Source organism: Scyliorhinus torazame, chromosome 9, assembly GCF_047496885.1.
Source record: "Scyliorhinus torazame isolate Kashiwa2021f chromosome 9, sScyTor2.1, whole genome shotgun sequence".
Taxonomy (NCBI): domain Eukaryota; kingdom Metazoa; phylum Chordata; class Chondrichthyes; order Carcharhiniformes; family Scyliorhinidae; genus Scyliorhinus; species Scyliorhinus torazame.
Window position 1 is genome coordinate 98313243 of NC_092715.1, and position 23493 is coordinate 98336735.

Consider the following 23493-nt stretch of genomic DNA (forward strand, 5'->3'; position numbering starts at 1 on the left):
AAGTCCCCATTGGATTGCGTATTCTTCACAGTACTTGGCGAATTTGCCCATGACTGCCTGGTAATCGTGCCTTTGCTGCCTCCTGAAGAACCTGAACCTTCTGAACATTGCTCTTGCCCTTGCACCGGCGACGGTGAGGAGAAATTCAATTTTTTCCTTATCATCCAGGTCCTTGAGTTCAGCTGCCGCCAGGAACAACTCGAACATTTGCCGGAATCGCCGCCAGTTTTCGTGGAGGTCGCCGTCGCACTGGAGCGCCTGCGGAACCGGGAGCTCGTACATCATGCCTGGGCACTGCTGGTTGTCTGTGTACACGGAGGTATGCCGGCAGGTATCGATCCACTCCTGTACCATGTGGTGTTGGGTGCTCTGGTGCACAGATGAGCCAACACAGTTGTATGTGGTACAACTCTATTTTATTATAACTCTTATAATACAGTTCGTTCTGGATACTCTGCACGTGCTGTCTCCCTGAGTGTCTTTGGCAATAGCTGTGTCCTGGTTCTCCTCTGCAGCTCTTACTGACCACCAGGGGTCGTGTCTGTGCTTTTATATCTTTCTGTCATTGGTTGTGGTGTTGTGTGTTCTGATTTGTCTGTTGGTGTGTCTATCATGATGTGTGTGTTTGAATATCATGACAGGAGGGATCTTTGATTATGCTGCTCGCTTTCTCCAGGCAGTGGGAGGTGTGGATGGAGTCAATGGGTAGGATACAGGTTTGTGTGATGGACTGGGCTATGTTCACGACTCTCTGAAGTTTCTTGCCGTCTTGGGAGGAGAAGTTGCCCAAGACCGCAAGAAACAGGCAAGGGCCTTAAGGTGACGTCCTGAGGCCGTCCTAACGGTGTTCGGCGTACTCATCGATGATGCTGTTTTGGAGGGGGAGGAGCATCCAGAAACAGCCGCCGTCCCCGAATTCGGCGTCAAAAGGGATTCTCCGCTCAATCGCCGAATGCGATTTCGGCTTCGGCAGGACCATTTCAGTTTCTGTTCAATGGTATCTCTACCACCACCCCTGGAAGTTGATGGTGGCGGATTCAGCAAGGGTAATGCCATTGAACAAAGGAACATTGGTAAATTATCTGTAGTTGGAGATGGACATTGCCTAGCACAAGTGTGGCATGAATGTTACTTACCAATTAACAGCCCAAGCCTGAATATTGTCCAGGTCTTACTGCATATGAACACAGGCTGCTTCAATATCTGAGGAGCCAGCAATGCAGCTGAACATTGTGAAATCATCAGTGAATATTCCCACTTCTGACCTGCTAATAAATTGAAGGTACCTGATGAAGCATCTGAAGATAGTTGGGCCTAGGACACTACCCTGAGGAACTCCTGTAAAGATATCCTGGGACTGATATGGTTGACCTCCAACAACTACAGCCATCTGCCTTTGTGCTAGATATGACTCTAACAAGTGGAGAGATTCCCATTGACTCCAGCTTTGCTCGGGCTCCTTGATGCTACACTGGTCAAATTCTGCCTTGATGTCAAGGGCAGTCATTCTCACCTAATCTCTTGAGTTCAACTCTTTTGTTCATGTTCTGGACTAAGGCTGTAAGAGTTCAGGAGCTGATTGGCTCTGGCGGATCCAAACTGAGTGTCAGTGAGCAGGTTATTGCTGAGTATGTGCCGCTTGATAGCAATCTCCATGACACTTCTATCACTTTGCTGAGAGTATGCTGATTAGACGGTAATTGCCCGGGTTTATTTCTCCTGCTTTCTGTGTACATGACATAGTTGGGCAATTTTCCAAATTGCTGGGTAGATGCCAATGTTGCACTGGATAAAAGCAAATTACTGCGGATGCTGGAATCTGAAATGAAAGAGAAAATGCTGGAAAATCTCAGAAGGTCTAGCAGCATCTGTAGGGAGAGAAAAGAGCTAACGTTTCGAGTCCGCTGACTCTTTATCAAAGCTTTGGTTAGAGTAATTGGACTCGAAACGTTAGCTCTTTTCTCTCCCTACAGATGCTGCCAGACCTGCTGAGATTTTCCAGCATTTTCTCTTTCATGCCAATGTTGCAGCCATACTGGAACATCTTGGCTGGGGGCGCAGCTACCTTTGGAGCAAATGTCTTCAGTGCTGTTCCTGGAAAGTTGTCAGGGTCCATAGTTTTTGCATTTATTATTATCTATGGTCAATTTAGTTATGGTTTTTATTTTGCCACCTCTGGTACCATCTGCTTGAAGAATACAAAGCATTAGGATAAAGAGAAACCTATGGGCAGTATATAGCATTCTCTAACCAAATCTCACAGTCAATTCTTAAACAGAATTAACCAAATTCTTAAACAGACAGTAAGGGGTACAACAGACTACTTTGGGGAGAAGGAATGCAAATGTATTTAACTTTCCTCCTAATATGTAGGAAAGTGGAATCACAGGCTAACACAGACTGGAATATATCAGGCTAACCGAGACTGAAATATACCATTGCAGAACCTCAAGTTACATTGGTCTCAGAAATACCATTGTCAATCCAGTACCAAATGTACCACTGCCAGTTTACAGCAGAATGGGAATTAGTCATAATAACAAAACAGAGATTAGTCTCACACAAACACAAATGATCTCACAATCATGGAACAGATTTGTCATTTTAAACTATTATTTTAAGTTTACTGTCAACATGAACCAGCATTTGCAAGACATTGGTGTAGGTCAAGACTGTGAAATTATAATTCTTCAACCACATCAATGGAAATAAAATTTGGGTTGCCAACTTGCTGTAAGTCATTTTACACTATTGCGCAATGTCACAATCTACCTCATGAAAATGGCTTATTGTCACGAGTAGGCTTCAATGAAGTTACTGTGAAAAGCCCCTAGTCGCCACATTCCGGCGCCTGTTCGGGGAGGCTGGTACGGGAATTGAACCGTGCTGCTGGCCTGCTTCAAAAGCCAGCGATTTAGCCCAGTGAGCTAAACCAGCCCCATTCACTCCAAACAACATCCAATTCATTTTCTGCACACAGTTCTGTCACTGAGACAATTCTTAAAAATCTTTTCCAGGTGCCTACTCTGATAAAAGTTCATGACAAGTGAAACTGAAGAAATCAGAAAATTGGAATAAAGAATGTAAATTACAAAACCTTTAACCTTTGTGCCATTTCTTTACAAGTATTCTATCATAAATTGTAAACCTGAAGGAGGGTTATATTGATGATGAGCAAAACATTGCTGAATGTTGCAGAGTAGATTCTGAAACACATTACAAAGAAACTGGTAATGGAGCTAAAAGATTTTGTGTTGGATTTCAGGCAGTAACGTGCACCCTGACATGCCAGGGATCTGAGAGCAGCTCAGAATGTAGGAATCGCGGACACTCCCTGGGAATTGAGCACACACCTGCAGTATGCGTTTCGGCTGGTCACAGACCAGCTGAACATTCACATAGTTCAGACCTTGATGACATGGAGCTTTGAGAGCCATGTGAATGCAATCAGTGGCATCCCGCACCTGTGGAAAATCTGCACAGTCCCATCACTCTTGTATCCTGGCTTGCCTGATCCCAGTCAAAATGGACGAAGTGTGTGCCCTCGAGTAGATTGCGTCCTTCACCTCCTGGATGCACTTGTGAGCTTGGTTGCAATCAGGCTGGTCGGGTGGAAGTCCTGTCTCCAGACAATTAATGTTCCTTGGAGCATTAAATGTCTGTGGGGCTGCCATTATTGATGAGGATGCACTACCCGCTGATTATTCGGGTGGTTGTGCGCGAAATCATGCCATCCAAAAAGTCCTGCCCCTTGTTCTGAACTCCATCATTTGTGGAAACAGTTTCTTTCCACTACCTTTAATCACCTTAGCACCTTAGTTCAATGACTTAATGTTCTGTACTCGGGAGAACACATGCTTAGTCTGTGCACGGCTCTCAGAAATTAACAACTTTAGCCAGAATGTTATTCTGGTGAAATTTGTACTGCAGCCCATTCCAAGTCAAATATCCTTCCTGAGGAGGTGTAGTGGCCAAGCTGAATGTCAAACTCCAGATGGGGTCTAACCAGAGCATCATATACCTGAACCATAACTTCTACCCCTACTCATTTCATGCCCCTTCTGATAAAGGCCAACATTCCATTTGTCTTATTAATTATTTTTTGTAGCAGTTCAATAGCTTTTAATAATTTATGTACATGGACCTCAAACTTTCTCTTCTCCTCCACAGTTTGTAAATACTCTGATTTATAATTTTTTTCGGGCCAATGTGGATGATCTCACACTTTCCTACATTGAACGCCATCTGTCACAGTTTTGCCCACTCACTTGATCTATCAATGTATCTTTCATCCTGACTCCATCTACACTATTTACTGTGATATTCAGAAAGTGTAGCACATGAGAGCAATCAATGTACTATAGCAAACTGACTGTAAAACACTGACATTACTAATTCTTTGACTGCAGGTTAAAATCTTGGGTGAGGCTTGGTTCAAACTGCAGTCATATGTCTGATGAATTTATCAAGACTTGTTAGGCAGCTGCTTGAGGGCCAATGCTGTTTGAGCTGAACTGACAGGCTTTGCACTGCATTCTGAGGGTGGAGATCTTCTTACTCATGCTCACATAGCAATCAAACCCATGGTCCCTGCTGACACAGACCTGATGAGAATGTTTTGAGATCTGAAACTGCCTCAAACCTTTTTTACTTGGTACATACTAGCTGCACTGAATGGAAAAAAATAAGAGCAAATGGATACTGCATGCAACTGAAAATCTGGAGGTAATCAACAAATAATTTAATATGGTCAACAATATTGAGAAGCAATTCAAAAAATAATAATAATTTTTATTAGTGTCACAAGTAGGCTAATATTAACACTGCAATGAAGTTACTGTCCAAGGATTGGTTTGGACTTGATGGGCCAAATGGCCTCCTATTGCACTGCAAATTCTATGATCTAGGACTATCCCCTAGTCGCCACACTTCGGCGCCTGTTCGGGTACACTGAGGGAGAATTCAGAATGTCCAATTCACCTAACAAGCACGTCTTTTGGGACTTGTGGGATGAAACAGGAGTACCCGGAGGAAACCCACGTAGACACAAGGGGAACATACAGACTCCACACAGACACAACGGGAATTGAACGCGGGTCCTTGGCGCTGTGAAGAAACAGTGCCATCCACGGTGCTACCGTGCAGTCCCAAGCAGAGCCCAGATACTTTCTTCACAATTACAAATTTGTATTCGGCAGCACGATAGTACACGGGCAGCATGGTAGCACAGTGGTTAGAACTGTTGTTTCACAGCGCCAGAGTCCCAGGTTCAATTCCCCGCTGGGTCACTGTCTGTGCAGAGTCTGCACATTCTCCCCGTGTCTGCGTGGGTTTCCTCCGGTTTCCTCCCACAGTCCAAAGATGGGCAGGTTAGGTGGATTGGCCATGTTAAATTGTCCTTAGTGTCCAAAAGAAGATTAGGAGGGATTATTGGGTTACAGGGATAGGGTGGAAGTGAAGGCTTAAGTGGGTCGGTGCAGACTCGATGGGCCAAATGGCCTCCTTCTGCACTGTATGTCCTATGTTCTATATTAAAAAACTTAATTTAAGAAAAAAAACATCCAGTTTAGCATACCAGGGACAGAACCTTTAGCTCTGGCTGGGGATGAGCTGGAAAGTGGGTGCGCGTGAAAATTCACGTTGTTGGCACCATCCGAACCCCGGACCATTTTCCAGGAGGTGGGTTTGGAGATGGCAAGATTAACCTCATACAAACAGTGGGTAGGCACTTGATAGTTGAAGCCCAACTAAGGCTTTTGTGAGAGGGAACCGACCTGCAGCCTGAAAGCAACCTCCTGGCGGCAACCTGGGGTGGCCAGAGCTCTAGGAAGGCTTTGAGGCCCTCCTCGTCTGATGGCCTCAAGTTCTCCCTCGACTACGGTGGGCCAGCTGTTGAGAAGATTTTTTCACATAAGACTTCAAAATGTTTGGGAGAGGATGCCTCCGCCGTGGCCCATTTGGTGAAAATCACTCAGGTGGCTGTTTCCCATGTAGTGCGGATTTCTGACCCGCATTTGACCCTGATTTCGAGGTCTTGAAAATGTGGAGGAAAATCCTGCTCTTGTACTTTTCAAAATAATTACACAACGTATGTTCCAAATGAATAGTAAATTATCCCCTCCAAAGATAATGTGGTACACCCTCTGCTGATGTGAAACAGCATTGGTCAACTCTTCAACTATTAATTTGAACGGTTGTTCAAGCACATGCTTATATTTCTGATGAGGTATAAATCCACACCCTAATTCTCAATTTTCAGCTCCCCTTGTCGTAGCTAACCTGTCGGACATTTGTTCAATGCTGGTCTTTAAGCAGTCTGAGTAGACTGAACACGCAGATACAACTCACCTCATTCATATCACCAATAACACAGTCTTATTGTGTGCCATTTTGGAAACCCCGTGAAACTGCATTTCCACATTAAAGGGGATTTATGGAAGAGTGGCAAGAATGATTTGAGGGCTGAAGGCTGTTATCAAATGGGAGTTACAGAGTTAAACTTGTTTTCACTGTAAAATGGTGATTGAAAGCGTACATGATTCAGATTTTCAAGGTGATGGTAGATATTTAAATTGCATTGTGTGTGCAGAATTGGAGAACTCAGATTCAAAGTTAAGCATCATACTGTGTGCTTTGCAGAATAGTGAAAATGCTGAACCGACTATCAGCACAAGTAATTGATGCTGTGTCAATTAATACTTCCCAAAAGTTAGATAAATATCCAGTCTGAACGGGGTAAGATTTTATAGGGAACAGAAAACATTATGGTAATGAAATATGCATCAGAACACAAAAGACTAAGGTTGACAATTATCCAGGATTGTCCTGGAATCTCCAAGAATTTAAGATTAAAAACCAGGACATTGCTGTGATCATAGAGGCATTAAAAGATTTTGTGCCTTTTGTTTGTTTTCATTCTTTCATTAGTGTAGTATTTTTAAAGAATAGGCTTGAAGATCACAAAGCAACAAACAAACAAGAGCTTTATAGGAAAGGTGTTTACTCGACAGGCTGTTAGGGTAGACCAGGGTTTTTCAAACTCAGGGTCTCGACCCGCGGTTGGGTTGCGGCCTGGTGTTGGGAGGGTCGCGGAGCAATCGGTCTTTTCAGAATGCCGGATACGACGGATTTTAAATGCAAACGTAGAGTCTTCCCACCAGAAGTGGTGGCAGAGAACAAGCCATGCATCTGGCACGTACACTGACGTCACGTGCTCTGTAGGTCCATGCTTTGGGCGTAAAATCTCAGAGGAGAGATTCCTCCATTTTTTAGATGCCAACAAGCAAGCAACAGGACTGTGTGTAGAACTGAAGATGAATCATTTTGTAATAAGGAAGAGAGGGCCAGAGACACAACCAGGCCAGGATCTCACAACTGAATCTGCTGGAGAGAGCAGATCAGGAGAGTCCATAGTAGGTCAAAGCAATGCTGGTGTGGGCTGTAGGCAGAGCTCCAGGGCCTCTGGTGAACAAACAATTAATAAGAAACTGAAATTGGGAACAAAGCAGGCGAAAGATGATTTCTTGCAGTATGACATTGTTAATGTTGCCAGTGCAAATCAGGATGCAAAGCCCATGTATGTTATATGCAGGGAAATACTGGCAAATGGAAGTTTATTCCCTCAAAACATCAAAGGCATTTGAAGACTAAACATGGCAGGTTCGAGGGCAAACCTCTTGATTTCTTTCAAAGCATGCAGCGAGAACTTAAATCGTCAGCTGAAGCCCTTAGCAGAAGTGTAACATTGAATGTCAAAACAAGTGAGATTGTGAGGACCAAGCAGGCTCACCAGTCACATTAAAGGTAAGCGATAATAGTGGGTTGCAAAGGTTGGCCAGAGTGGGCAGCGAACATCGGCATGGGTCCCAAAGTTCAGCCAGTTGGTAAAAGTGGGTCCCGGGAAAAAAAGTTTGAAAAACACTGGGATAGACTGCCCATTTGCCTGTGCAAATGGCTGATGATATCATCAATGCATCGCGTGATCAGACTCTTAAAGTGACCTTGTTCCAACAAGGAAAAAACATGAATACACCACACTTTCCTCTCCCTTTACATTAGAGGTTACAGAAATGAAATATAATATAATGTAAACAATCAAAATTTACAATATGAACAATTAATAAACAGAACAGTCAATAAGTTAGACATTTTGAAGGACGTTGATTTCTGTATGGTTATCGGTGAACCTCAGGCATCTGCTTTTTGTGTTGTCTGCAACCTCTATTATTTTTGTTTTAGTTTGGGCGTTGTCCATAGTTGTCTCAACCAGAGCCAGCGTAGTGTTTGGAGGTTGTCTCGATGTTGAAGAGCCTTCAACTGGAATACTGTCCTCTACATTGTTTCTGGTATTGTCAGGTTCTCAGGAGTGTCTAGGTATTCGCTTGGGCCAGTTTGTTGTGGACTCTCGGTTGACGATGTTTCTGTCAAACTAGTTCTAGTTGCTAAAAGTTGATCAACGTGCCTCTTCCATGTTCCAGTTTGAACAGTGTAGGAGACAGGTCCAGTCTGCGCGAGCATGATGGCAGGTGTCCACTTCACACTGGGGGGTATAGTTCCTTGTGTAACTGACATTTTACCATGAGTAATGCTGGAGAACTTTGGGTTTTCAAATGTGTTGTATTCCTGTATGTCAACAGGAATTGGCTTAGTTGTTTAGACAACTAATGGACAACTTTAGACAACTAGACAATCTTTGCGCATGAGTAACCTTTAATGAATGCTTCATTGCCTGAACAAACCTTTCAGCCAGCCCATTTGTGGCAGGATGATAAGGAGTGGATTGGATGTGTTGAATTTCACTATCCTTTAGATCATTGTGAATTCTTGCAAAATGAACTGTGGCCCATTGTTCCTAACAGGTTGTTCAGGGTAACCAAACCTTACAAAAATCTCAAGTCAGTGGTCGATGATCCGTCAGTAAAATAAATTGCCTTCCGTATTTGTGTTGGTAAAATGATGCCTAGATCTTCCTTCTATATCTGTGCATAGTTCATTTCTGCTTTGTTCAAGGATGTTGATGCAAAAGCTATTGGCTTTTCTTCACTATTGGGCATTATGTGAGAAATCACTGCTCCCACCCCATAAGGTGATGTGTCGCAAGCCAGTTACAAGGGTAACATCAGATCAAAGCATCTCAGTATTTTGGACTTTAGTAGTGCCTCTTTAGCATGTACAAAGACCTTTCTCACTGATCCACCCATTTCCTGTTTTGACACGATAAGTTATGTAAAGGCTTGAAAATTGTTGCTTGATCAGGGACAAACCTTCCATAATAGTTTCATAAGCCCAAATATGTTCAAAGTTGATTCACGTTTGAGGTGCTGATGCCTCAGTTATGGCTTTTACTATTAAAGGCAATTTGCGCAATCCCTTTGCATCTATGACGTTCTCCAAGTATTCAATAGAAAATTTGAAGAATACACATTTATCCTTTCATACTCGTAGTCCATAATCTTTTAGTCTCTGAAGTGTAGCATCTAAATTTTGAAGATGCTCTTCTTCATTCTTTCCAATAACTAAAATATTATCTAAGTAGCACTGGAGTCCTTCCAATCTGGTTAGAATTTGATCCATGGCACGTTGGAACGGCGCAGATGCAGACATGATGCCAAATGCAAGTCTTTTATATCTGAATAGCCCTCTGTGGGTCACAATTGTTAAATATTGTTGTGATTCTGGATCCACATTTATCTGGAGTTCCTGGAAATGCTGGTTGGCCTTCAGCCAAACCAGCAAATATATCATCAAAGGCAAAGGGTACTGCTCTGCACACAGTACCGGATTGATAGGGACTTTAAAGTCTCCACATATGCATACCGAACCATCTTTCTTCATCACAGATACTATCGGTTGGCCTAATTGATGTGCCATCAATTAACACAAGATGAGTAGTGAACAAAACTGTGGCTTTAATAAGCTAAACAGAAAGCCTCCTGGCCACTGATCCCGAACTGGGGCAGGGCGGTGTGTGTGTGGGGGGTGGGGGGGGGGTGTTGTAGCTGGTCGTCCTGCTTGAGGCGATACCCTTGCTAAGCAGGAACTGATGCAACTCGTCGCTCATGAAGGAGGAACCCCGATCGCTGTGGATGTAGGTGGGGAAACCGAACAAGGTGAAGAGACTGTGCAGGGCCTTGATGACGGTGGCAGAGGTCATGTCAGGGCATGGGATGGCAAAGGGGAATCGTGAGTACTCGTCAACAACGTTGAGGAAGTACACGTTATGGTCAGTGGAGGGGAGGGGCCCTTTGAAGTCGATGCTGAGGTGTTCAAAGGGGCGGGAGGCCTTTACCAGGTGCGCTCTGTCTGGCCGATAGAAGTGCGGTTTGCACTCTGCGCAGACCTGGCAGTCCCTGGTCATGGTCCTGGCCTCCTCGATGGAGTAAGGCAGGTTGCGAGCCTTGATGGAATGAAAAAATAGGGTGACCCCCGGGTGACAGAGGTCATTGTGGAGGGCCCAAAGTCGGTCTACTTGTGCATTGGCACATGTACCGTGGGATAGGGCATCTGGGGGCTCATTGAGCTTCCCAGGCCGGTACAAGATATCGTAGTTGTAGGTGGAGAGTTCGATCCTCCACCTCAGAATCTTGTCGTTCTTGATTTTGCCCCGCTGTGTATTATTAAACATGAAGGCAACCAAGTGAGGAGAGTGAATCGCTTGCCGACCAGGTAATGCCTCCAATGTCGCACAGCTTCTACAATGGCTTGGGCTTCCTTTTCGATGGAGGAGTGTTGAATTTCGGAGGCATGGAGAATACAGGAGAAGAAAGCCATGGGCCTGCCCGCCTGGTTGAGGGTAGCGGCCAGAGCAAAGTCCGACGCATCGTTCTCCACCTGGAACGGAATGGACTCGTCCACAGCGTGCATCGCGGCTTTGGCAATATCTGCCTTGATGCGGTTGAAGGCCAGGCGGGCTTCAGCCGTCAGGGGAAAAATGGTGGATTTAATGAGTGGACGGGCCTTATCCGCATAATTGGGGACCCACTGGGCATAATAAGAGAAGAACCCCAGGGCCTTGGGGCAGTGGGGGAGGGGAAGTTCCAGGAGGGGAAGCATGCTGTCAGGGTCGGGCCCTAGGACTCCGTTTTCCACAACGTAGCCAAGGATGGCTCGGTGGGTGGTGCGGAAAACGCATTTCTCCTTATTGTATGTGAGGTTAAGGAGCTTAGCGGTGTGGAGGAAATGCCGGAGGTTCTCGGCATGGTCCTGCTGGTCATGGTCGCAGATGGTGACATTATCTAGGTACGGGAACGTGGCCCGCAGCCCGTACTGGTCAACCATTCGGTCCATTTCTCCCTGGAAGACTGAGACCCCATTGGTGATGCCGAAGGGAACCCTGAGGAAGTGGTAGAGGCGGCCATCTGCCTCGAAGGCAGTGTATTGGCGGTCCTCCGGGCGGATAGGGAGCTGGTGGTACGCGGACTTCAAGTCAACTGTGGAGAAGACTCGATACTGCGCAATCTGATTGACCATGCCAGATATGCGGGGGAGGGGGTATGCATCGACCTGCGTGTACCCGTTGATCGTCTGACTGTAGTTGATGACCATCCGGTGCTTCTCCCCAGTCTTGACGACCACCACTTGGGCTCTCCAGGGGCTGGTACTAGCCTCAATGATCCCCTCTCGTAGGAGTCGCTGGACCTCCGACCTGATAAAGGGCCTGTGCCGGGCACTCTATCGTCTGCTCCTAGTGGCGACGGGCTTACAGTCCGGGGTGAGGTTAGCGAAGAGCGAGGGTGGGGCCACCTTAAGGGTCGCGAGGCTACAGACGGTGAGGGGGGGGGCAGGGGTCCACCGAACTTTAAGGTAAGGCTTTGGAGTGGCACTGAAAGTCGAGCTCCAGTAATAGGGCAGCGCAGAGGTGGGGGAGGACGTAGAGCTTAAAGTTAGTGTACTCTAAAGGGTCGCAACACAGTGCCCCCGGATTTCTACGGAATGTGATCCGGAAGCCAGGGAGATTTTCTGGGTCACGGGTAAAATTGGGAGGGAGCAGTGCCTTACCATATCTGGGCGGATAAAGCTGTCTGTGCTCCCAGAATCGAAGAGGCAGGCAGTCTCGTGCCCATTGATCCGGGCGGTCATCGTGGATTTCGTGAGATGATGAGGTAGAGACTGGTCGATTGTGATGAAGGCGAGCTTCGGAAGGTGGTGGGTGGGCCGGTCGGAGGTAGCGGTGACCAGCGTACGACTGGGTAAGCAGGGGTCCCGGGAGGCGGCGGAGTAGTTCCAAAATGGCGGCCCCCATGGGTCGTGCGTGGCAGGTGGCGTCAAAAATGGCGGCCTCCATGGGTCATGCGTGGCGGGTGGAATCAAACATGGCGACAAAGATGGCAGCCCCCACTGGTCGCACACGGCGGGTGGCAGCGAAGGTGGCGGCGCCCACGGGTCGCATATGGCGGGTGGCGCGGAAGATGGGGGCGGTCCCGGCAGACAACAGGCAGCGCTGCTGGGCCTAGGAACTTTAGGGACAGGTCGGGCCTGGCAGACTTTGGCGAAGTAGCCCTTCCTCCCACACCCGTTGCAAGTCACATTCCGTGCAGGGCAGCGTTGTCTGGGGTGCTTACCCTGGCTGCAAAAGCATTTTGGGCTTCCGGCGGGCTGCTGAGCGGCACAGGCTTGCGCCAAACTCGATGGCGGCGCCCACGAGGGTGTCGCGTAGTCGGAGGAGTAGGCCTCCATGTTCTGGAAAGCCACTTCCAACGGGTTTGAGAACTGCACTGTCTCTGGGAGGCCGAGTGTACCCCTTCTAGCAATCGCTGGTGGATGTAATTAGATTTAATGCCCGCGACATAGGTGTCCCTGATCAGCAGCTCTGTGTGTTGGACAGCCGGTACCGCCTGGCAAGCACAGTTCCGGCCGAGTACCCGCAAGGCACGCAGGAATTCAGCTTGTGATTCACCAGTTGCGTTGTCGCCTCGTGGCAAGGAGGTGCCTGGCGTACACCTCGTTTACTGCCTTTACGTACTGACCCTTCAGCAGCATTATCGCCTCCGTATATGAGGGGGTGTCTCTGATAAGAAGGAAAACTTGCGGGCTCACCCGTGCGTTGAGTATTTGAGGATTTTGGAAGTCGGTGACGTCGTCGGTGGAGGATCCGAGGTAAGCTTCGAAGCAGCTTAGCCAGTGCTCGAATGTCGCAGTGGCATCGGCTGCTTGTAGGTCCAGCTCCAGGCGATCAGGCTTGAGTGATGAATTAATCTTAAAAGTTTAGCTTCTTAAATTGATGTGCCATCAATTAACACAAGACGAGTAGTGAACAAAACTGTGGCTTTAATAAGCTAAACAGAAAGCCTCCTGTCCACTGATCCCGAACTGGGGCATATAAACTGGAGTAAAGCTTGACCCCACAGTATTCTGTTGTTCCCCCACATAAATGGCCAAATGAGCCATTATGTCAGCCGAAGTCAAAGTACGCACACATCGTCTCATAAGGTCAAAGGTGCTCTGCGCCACCACAGAAACGGCAGCTCCCGTATCCACCTCCATTTGGAGGATTATGGCCATTCACCTGTATTGGAACAGGAATTGGGGTCACAAGGGGCGCTGCCAAACTGTGCAGCTGCATCTTAGCCTCATCCTCGGCCTCTTCTGGATCATCCAGATGCAAGGCCCTGCACTGAGGTGGACGCCTACCTTGACCGGGTCAGCTGGAGAGCAGGCCCACAGGCTGCCTGCGGTCACACCAGCACCCGCAATTCGCACACGAGACTTCCCACATCCCGGCTCTTTGCCCAGAGGCCAGAGTCACCATGGTGAGCGGTCTGGGCCCTGGGGATACCACGTGAGGGGCGATGTCCCGAAACGTTCACCTCCATCCCTTGTATCTCTTGGACATCGCATTCCACACTTTCTCAGGACACAGAGATCTGGAGCGCATGTTGTAAAGTGAGGGAGGTTTCATCCAAACATCGTTTCTGTGTTTCCATTTTATTTACAGACCAGATGACTGTAGATAGATATTAGCATATATATATATATTCACCATTTCATAGAATCTATAGTGCAGAGGGAGGCCATTCGGCCCATCGCGTCTACACCGGCCCTTGGAAAGAGCAGCCTACCTAAGCCCAGGCTTCCCTACTCTATCCCTATAACCCACTAACCCGACCTAACCTTTTGGACACTCAGGGGCAATTTTAGCGTGGGGAATCCACTTAACCCGCACATCTTTGGATTGCAGGAGGAAACTGGAGCACCCGGAGGAAACCCACACAGAACAGGGAGAAGTGAAAACTCTGCACATTCACCCGAGGCTGGACTTGAACCTGGGACCCGAGGGCTATGAGGCAGCAGTGCTAACCACTGTGCTACCGTGCATATTTGATAAAGCTGTTCCATACTCTCAAAACTCAGCTATCTTCCATAGCCGTGATATGAACTCGGTGACGGGCTCTCCACCGTATTAAAACCAGGGTCGGGATTCTCCCTTCTGGGGACTAAGTCCCCACGCCGGTGGGAGAACCTGCGCCAACCACTCCGGCATCAACAGCCCCCAAAAATGTGGAGTTCTCTGCACGGTAGCACAAGTGATTAGCACTGTGGCTTCACAGCACCAGGGTCTCAGGTTCGATTCCCTGCTGGGTCACCGTCTGTGCGGAGTCTGCACGTTCTCCCCGTGTCTGCGTGGGTTTCCTCCGGGTGATCCGGTTTCCTCCCACAGTCCAAAGACGTGCAGGTTAGGTGGATTGGCCATGATAAATTGTCCTTAATGACCAAAAAAGGTTAGGAGGGGTTATTGGGTTATGGGGATAGGGTGGAAGTGAGCGTTTAAGTGGGTCAGTGCAGACCCGATGGGCCGAATGCCTCCTTCTGCACTATGTTCTATGCTCTATGTTCGGGGGCAAGGTGGACGCCGGAGGGGTTGGAGCCAAAGGGACGGCGCGAGTTCACGCATGCGCCGAAGAGCACGGCCGGCGTATTTTGGCGCATGCTCCTCTTCGCGCCGGCCATGGCGGAGCCCTACAGGGGCCGGCGCAAAAGAAAGGAGTGCCCCCACGGAACAAGCCCGCCCGCAGATCGGTGGACCCCGATTGCAGGCCTGGCCACAGTGGGGCGCCCCCCGGGGTCGGCTCCCCCCGCACCCCCCCCCGAGGACCGCCCCCGCCGACTTACATGCCAGGTCCCGCAGGTACGTGAGTTGAGTGATTCACGCCGGTTGGACTGGCCAAATATGGACGGCCGCTCGGCCCATCGCGGCCTGGAGAGTTGCCGGGGGGCGGGGCGCTGCCAACGGCCCCCGACCGGCGTGGTGGGAATCCTGTTCCCCCCTCGAAAAGCGGCGCCGGAGAATACAGCAGCCGGCGACGGGGCGGGATTCGCGTCGCCCCCCCGGGGATTCTCCGACCCGGCAGGGGGTCGGGGAATCCAGCTCCATATCTTTGAACAATCACTGATCGGGTCAGGTTAAACTGTTGCGCCACAAATATCATGAACGAATGCGTATCTGGTGCCGCCGGGTCCGTGAGATTACGGATCACCTGAATGTGAGCGCTCCGTAGGCCACCAATAGTATGGCCGTCTGGTGCTTGTTCTCCGTGATGTTGTTGTCTTGAAGAAGTAACGCATCCTTTCTGTGTATTGGTCCCAGTCTTCAACACTTGCGTCCAATGCATCGATCCACCCTAACAGCGGCATGGCAAAATAATTTGTTCCAATCTTGGTCCAGAAAATCAGGGAAGTGGCTCAGGTGAGTAGGTTGCAACATCGACAGCAGACCAGTTTACTCCTCGTCGTCAGTTTAATAAGGACATGGGGACTCCACACTAGATTTATTTACAAAACGGTACATACAGTGCCCGGTAGCTGCCTACCGTGTTCTTCTTTGGTCGGTGCCTTGCTGGCCGACCTTTGAGTTCTCCCACCCCTGGCGGGACAGCTCATACTCCACGATGATCACGGGGAGATAATCATTCCCACCCCATGGGTTTCATGCGGGATATTTTAGTTATTTTTAACGACGTCCAGGGACAATCTGTGGTCTGTCCATTTAGTTGCACATTTACATTGATATGGCCGCTTAATAGGACAACTTCCCCAGGATAGGCTTTTAACATTATCATTGAGGGTTTAAGGCGATATGTTGTAGTTTCTCTTGGTAATCAGTTTTTGGCATGAACAAATCTGCTGCTCCAGTGTCCACCTCCATTATCACCAGTTGTTCATCCAGTAAAGGAGTGACCCAGTAATGGTTTGTTGTGTCTGCAATGGCCAGTACGTTCTTTTAAAAATATATATTTTTGTTCAAAGCCTTTTACATATATATACAAAATATCAGAAGACCAAAACATCAACCCAAACAAACAACCACAAATCCCCAACCTCCCTCAATACCAACACCCTACCACATCCCCCTCAATCCCCCCAAAGGCCCCCCATCGCTGGCTTCTCAATCCACCTTGAAGAAATCAATGAATGCTTTCCACCTCCGGGTGAACCCCTCTACCGACCCGCGCAGAGCAAACTTGACCTTGTCCAACCGCAGGAATTCTGCCAGGTCGCTCACCCACACCCCTGCATTCGGTGTCTCTGAGTCCCGTCAACATAGCAAAATCCACCTCTGGGCTATCAAGGAGGCAAAGGCAATACATCGGCCTCTCTCCTCACCTCGACTTCTAGATCTTCCGACAGACCAAATATCGCCATCTCCAGACTAAGGGCCACCCCCACACCCAGATCCTCAGACATAGCCCCTGAGAACCCCTGCCAGAGCGCCCTCAGTCTTTGACACACCCAAAACATGTGGACGTGATTCGCTGGCCCGCCTGCACACCGCCCAAAGCGGTCTTCCACCCTCACAAAGAACCTGCTCATCCTCGCCACTGTCATGTGAGCCCTATGCACCACTTTAAACTGGATGAGGCTTAACCTCACACACTATGAGGACATGTTCGCCCTCCGCAAGGCCTCTACCCACGTCCCGGCCCGCACCTCCCCTCCCAGCTCCTCTTCCTGCTTGCGCTTATTCTCCTCCACCGCAACGCCCTCCCACTCCATCAATTCCTTTTAAATACCCAACACCTTCCCCTGCCCCATATTGTCCTCCAAAACCAACTTGTCCTGCAACTCCAGAGGTGGCAGCCCTGGGAAGGGCAGCACCTCTCTCCTCACAAAATTCCACACCTACAGGTAGCTAAAGCCGCTTCCCTTGGGCAACTCATAATAATCCCACAACTCCTCCAGCTACGCAAACTTTCACACGATTAACAAGTCCCTAAAGTACTTTATCCCCACCTGCCGCCATCCCCGAAACCTCGCATCCAGCCCCGCCGGCACAATCTATGGATGTCCCACAGTGATATACCCTCCAGCTTACAATGTTGTCTGCACTGGCTCCACACCCGTAATGCTGAAATCACCACTGAGCTCATGGAGCATCTGACCGGTGAGATCGGAAGACAACAGTATACTCAAACTCATCCTCCTACATGATGCCGCCTCCGTCCATCTCCAAACTGATCTCTCCTCCACAGTCCATTTCCTCACCACTACAATGTTCGCCGCCCAATCATTATTTATCAGATTCGTCAACGCCAACTCCCCCTCTCCCCGCCCGGGCCTCACCCCCTCCCCAGGAACACCCGCCTCACCTGCCCCCCACACAAACCCCAAAACTATCCTGTTCACCTTCCTGAAAAAGGACTTCGGAACAAAGATGAGGAGGTTCTGGAACAGTAACAAGAACCTGGGCAGCACCATCATTTTCACCATCTGCACGCGTCCAGCCAGTGACAGTGGCAACACATCCCACCTCTTAAAATCCGCCTTCATTTCTTCTACCAATCGTACCAAGTTCAATCTGTGTGACTGGGCCCAGCTCCGTGCCACCTGGATTCCTAAATACCTAAAACTCTCCTCCCCGCCCCCCCAAAAGGCAACTCCCATAACCTCCTCTCTTGCCCCCCAGCATTAATCGGGAACACTTTGCTCTTTCCTACATTCAATTTATACCCCCAAAACTGGCCAAATTTCCTCAAAATCTCCATAGTCCTTCCAATGCTACCCACCAGGTCCGAGATATATAGTAACAGTTTATCTGCAGAAAGCAAAACTCTATGCTCAGCAGCCCCCCTGTTCAATCCCTTTCCAATCCGTTGACGCTCGAAGCGCCATTGCCAATGGCTCTTTCGCCAAGGCAAAAATGGCCAGTATGTTTAATGACAGTTCGTTATCTGACTGTGACTCTGGTCCTTGTTTGCGCCCATTTTCTTTCACGTAGATCCTTTTCCCTCTATTCGGTTTTCCATTTGATACATATGGTTCTTGTTTTTTTATAGTTCTTGTTTGGAACTTGGTATTTCTTTCTCCAACACATACATTTGACCCACCCAAAATCTGTCCACCATCTACAAGGCAGGAGTGTAATGGAATACTCTCCACTTGCCTGGATGAGTGCAGCTCCAACAACACTCAAGAAGCTCAACACCATCCAGGGCAAAGCATTTCGCTTGATTGCTATGCCTTCCACAAACATTCAATCCACCCACCACCAATGAACATTGGTAGCTGTGCGTATCATCTACAAGATGCACTGCACTAACTCGCCAAAGTTCCTCAGGCAGCACCTTCCAAACCCATGGCAACTACCATCTAGAAGGACAAGAGCAGAAGCTACCTGGGAACTCCCACCACCTGGAGGTTCCCTTCCAAGTCACTCACAACGCTGACTTGGAAATATATCGCCGGGTCTTCCCTGCTGTGGGGCCAAAATCCTGGAACACCCTCCCTAACAGCCCTGTGGGTGTATCTACACCTCAGGGGCTGCAGCGGTTGAAGAAGGCAGCTTCCCACCACTTTCTGAAGGACATCTAGGATGGGCAATAAGTGCTGGCCTAACGAGCGGCGCCCACATCTGTAAATTTGGCTTGTAATGCAGAACAAGGCAGCAGCGGGGGTTCAATTCCCGTGCCAACCTTCCCGAATAGGCGCTGGAATGTGGCGACTAGGGGCTTTTCATAGTAACTTTATTGAAGCCTACTTGTGACAATAAGCGATTATTATAATAATAATTATTATTAATAAATTAATTTTTAAAACTTCCACTGATCGGCAGGCACATAGATACATGGCATTAATGGTGTTCAGCTATTCCTTCAGGACAATGATGTTGGAATTCCCAGCGTACAAATCCTTGCCATCAGCATACTTTGTCCTTTGCCATTGACCTTGTCAGGCAGGCCTTGCAAAGTATGTTTGGAGTGGCAAGGATCCATGGAATTCTGATCGAAGTCTAGCTCTGACTCCTGCCACAGTTGTAGCAGAAATATGTCTGGAGGGTCATTTTTTCAGTCCCATTGATTCCTGTTCTTCTATTATTGGAGGGGAACAGAACTGAAAGAAACATCTAAGTGGTTTGATACTTTTGAATTTACTTCACTACCTTTTGGAGATCATGGAAACTTTATGCAAAATATTCTTTCAGGGTTCAAATTGGTGGCATAAACTGCAATTCTCTTTGGTGGTTGAGGCCCTAAGCTTTGGAATTTCCTTGCTCCACCACTCCACCATCTACCTCGCTTTTCTCCTTAAAACCTATCTACCAATTTATGTGACTTGGTGTCAGATTTTGTTTTATAAAGCTTCTGCAAAGTAGCTTGGGACATTTCATTATATAAAAGGCACTGTATATCATCATAGAATCATAGAATTTACAGTGCAGAAGGAGGCCATTCAGCCCTCGAGTCTGCACCGGCTCTTGGAAAGAGCACCCTACCCAAGCCCACACCTCCACCCCATCCCCATAATCCAGTAACCCCACCCAACACTGAAAACAATTTTTGACACTAAGAACAATTTATCACGGCCAATCCACCTACCTATACATCTTTGGACTGTGGGAAGAAACTAGAGCACCTGGAGGAAACCCACGCAGACACGGGGAGAACGTGCAGACTCCACACAGACAGAGACCCAAGCCGGGAATCGAACCTGAGACCCTGGAGCTGTGAAGCAATTGTGCTAACCACTATGCTACCGTGCTAAAGTATATTGTTGTTGCTGAGACTAGGGTTGAGCACCCATATTTCAAGAGGCAATCTTTTAAAATACATTTGGCCTCATTTGATTCTTAACACAGAGACAAAGAAGAAAAACAGCAGGATTTCATTACCTGTACAAAATAATGTGCAAACTAAACTGACTATACTTCTGACCCATTCAATTCAGAGATTCGACTTACTATTTTAATTCCATGTTTAATAAGTAAAGATTCAGGATATGGTAATTTTTTAATTTAAATTCATAAGATCATCAAATATTGAAATTATGATTCTGGAGCAATCCAGCTAAAGTTTCTCAGAGCCTTGCTGACTATTTACCTTTGCAGAATTATGGACATTAATAAAGTTTGAATTCCCAATTGAGCACTGAATTAGCCCAATTCCTGTTTGAAATTCCCCTTAATGAAAAATGAATCCATATTACAATTAGTTGTATCTCGGCTTCAGAAGACAGGCAATGTTGTGTTTCAAAGTGGTCAAATGGAAGGGGCACAATAAGCCTGATCTTGAATTGTCAGTCCCCCCACCCCTGCAATCTGTCTGTTGCCAAAGTATAACCAATGGAACTACCATTATAAAGGTTACATCAGGTGGCCACTTTGTATCACTCAGTAACTGTTTCAAGGGTGATACTGGTATTGACTATTACCAGGCAAAAAAATGGTATGTGATGCACCAAAAACCAAAACATGACAGAAAAACATATGTATAAAAATGAAAGTTTATTCTTAATTAAGGAAAAAGGTAATTTTGTGAAACAATACAGGCCTTTTCTAGTAAACCAGAGTCCCAGAGTAATGCTCTGGGGGACCCAGGTTCAAATCCTGCCACTGCAAATGGTGAAATATGAATTAAAATATTAATTGGTTTAGCTTTTCAAAGTATTGTGGATCACTTCAAAGACACCTTTTGATCGGTAAGTTCAGACGGTTTTCCTTATGCCCCATTCGAGGTTACGACTGCCAACCACCATTATGCCTCCTCATGTCCCCCATACCAATGTATAACACTCCATCAACCCAATGCTCCCTCATATGTCCCATGCTGTATGCTTCCCACCCACTCCCAATGGCCCCTCATGGCCACACACCAAAGTATGACCACACTTATCCTGAAAAGGCATTCATACCCCTTATGCCAGGTTATGGCACTTCCATGCCTAATCACCCACTATACACTGTATGGACCCAAGGAACATTATAGTGACAATAGGGTGTGTGAAATAATAAGTCTTTCATAGATAAAGTTCCACATTATTAAAGAAAAAGCCCTTTTTACTTCAAGCCAATGAAAGTGTCAATTATGAGACCCTTTAAAGTATCAATAGGTGAAACTCCAAGCACTTGAAACCTGTTTATGCTGTATAAATAAACATTGTGCAATTGACAGAAGAGACCGGACCTGTCAATCAAGCAATGTGTTCCCTGGGGCTCAGGTGGTTCGGTACTCTAATGGATGTCTGGATTCTCAGCCTCCAAACTAATTCCTGGGTAGGCTGGCCAGCAAATCGATTCTTTACTGGCACTTTCTCCCGAATTGGGCAGGTTGAGCCAGGAATTTTCCTGACTCCCAACTCGAGGATGAAAATTCAGCCCTATATGTTTGACTGACTTGCTGGCTTCAAATGAGATATTCTATGGGAGAAAACTGAAGAGAAAATAGAAGAGGAATAAAATGAGATAAAGGAAGGGAGGTGCGGCGTATTGGTATTGTCACTGGGCTAGTAAACCAGAGTCCCAGGGTAATGCTCTGGGGGACCCAGGTTCAAATCCTGCCACTGCAAATGGTGAAATATGAATAAAAATAAAAATCTGGAATGTGGATAAATGAGAAGCTATCCACTGTGGCAGAAAAAACAGGAAGGCAGATTATTATCTGAATGGCTATAAAACAAGAGAGGGAAATGTGCAATGAGACCTAGGTCTCCTCGTACACCAGTCGCTGAAGGTAAGTATGCAGGTGCAGCAGGTTATTTTTTTAAAGTATTTTTATTGAAGTTTCCATTTTAACAAATAATGCAACAAAACCACAGGAATGGTACATATTATGGGCCAGGGTTTAAAGAACACCAAAGTATATCATGGAGTTCACCTGACCCACAACTTTAAATAGATTTTGGTTATGGGGAGCACAAGGACCCACTTTACAGGTGTGATGCAACAGAGAGCTAAATTTTCCTCCACCCGTTCTTGTTCTTTTCCAACCATCTGGTCAAAAATCGTTTCTGATAATTGAACTTCAACTTTATCTTCACTCTTTGATTTCTCCTCTTGTCTTAACCTGTGACTTTGCGACCTTGTTACTACGCAATCTGGAAAAATCCCAGGATATTTGTCCTTCAACATTTCAGTTGTCTGATTTTCCACTGGCTTATCAACCACAGGAGGCATCACCCCCACCTGCAATCCAGCTATATCATTACCCAAGGTAAACTGTATTCCTGGACAAGATAGTTTCTCTATTACTCCTACTACCACTTCACCACTCTTCACTGGACTTTCCAACCTTACTTATATAATGGAACACTACTCTTCTCACCCTGAATTCCACATATTACTACCTTTTCTGGCAATATTCTTCCCAAACTACATAACTCCTCATCTCTTACCATTAAAGATTGACTAGCTCCCGTATCTCTTAAAATTATGACTTCTTTACCTGCTCCTCCTGATACACATGAGTAAACTTTACCCACACAAGTAAATTATTTAAAGAGATCTGGCACCTTCTTATAAATCACCTCTTGATCAGGCTGTACAATCTTTTGCACCTCCTTCGCTTCACTTGGGCTTTCCTTTACCACTTTAACAAACCCCACTGTCTTATCCTATTTTACCACATCAGCCTTCCCCGTGCTTTTCTTCAACCACCAACACTGTGACTTTACATGGCCTAGTTTATTACAGTGAAAACATTTGAAACTTTTCATTTCTCTTCCACCCTCCTGGATTTATTTTTCAATCTGAGGTACACGCTCCTTATTATCTCCCATCAGATCTCCTTTACCTCTACCACTTGAATATTTCTCTTTTCCCCAGTTCCCATCCATCACAGGCTGAAACTGATTTTGGAAACCAAGCTTTGGTTTATGAACTAATTCATAATCATCTGCTATTTCTGCTGCTAACCTCGCAGTTTTAACCCTCTGCTCTTCCACATGAGTTCTCACTCCATTGAATTTTTAAACTCCTCCAAAATTCTGAGAGCTTCATCCGTTTGGCCTATTTTCAAAGCCCTTATCCACCTATCAACGTTACTCTGTTTGATCCTTTCAAACTCCATGTATGTTTGATCAGGTTCTTTCCTTAAATTTCTAAACCTTTGTCTGTAGGCTTCAGGCACTAGTTCATGTGCACCTAAGATGGATTTGTTCACCTCCTCATACGTCCCAGATACCTCCTCCGGTAGTGATGCAAACACTTCACTAGCCCTACCTACCAGCTTTGTTTGAATCAGTAATACCCACATGTCCTGTGGCCATTTCATTTGTTTAGCCACCTTC

At 46.9% G+C, this 23493-nt stretch overlaps 1 protein-coding gene across 5 annotated transcripts in view; it reads right to left on the bottom strand.

Annotated features, from left to right (window-relative positions):
* mctp1a (multiple C2 domains, transmembrane 1a) overlaps nt 1-23493 on the bottom strand; it is a 1185582-nt gene that overhangs the window by 254159 nt on the left and 907930 nt on the right. The window lies entirely within an intron of this gene.